The sequence below is a fragment of the Citrus clementina genome, unplaced genomic scaffold (assembly GCF_000493195.1).
Source record: "Citrus clementina cultivar Clemenules unplaced genomic scaffold, Citrus_clementina_v1.0 scaffold_9, whole genome shotgun sequence".
Classification (NCBI taxonomy): Eukaryota; Viridiplantae; Streptophyta; class Magnoliopsida; order Sapindales; family Rutaceae; genus Citrus; species Citrus x clementina.
Window position 1 is genome coordinate 23,443,169 of NW_006261964.1, and position 397 is coordinate 23,443,565.

Genomic DNA, 397 nt, shown 5'->3' on the forward strand with positions numbered 1-397 from the left:
GAAAAGGTAACCACTGTACAATTTTTTTAATATATATTTTTCTTTAATTCAAAAGGTTATAAATTTAAGAAAAAATGGAAAAAGAAAAAAGTAAATACCTATTGCGCGCATAAGTTTCAGTGCGGGCCCACACGTCACAATCCGTTTATCGCGAAAGTTATTGCGTATAGGAGTCTCACGCTAATGCTCGCGAGAAGAAATTAACGATTTTTTGAATCTTCTTGTTGAATTTGAATGGAATATTGAATAGCCGCCTGCTCCTTGACAGCAGCCAAGCATATGCTTGCGTTTGACTGCTTGTAGGTTGTAGCTCGTACTAACTTAAGGCACAATGAATTATAGTAGGGTGTATTGTATTAATTATATTCCTTCAATCTCACTCTTATATTACGATTTG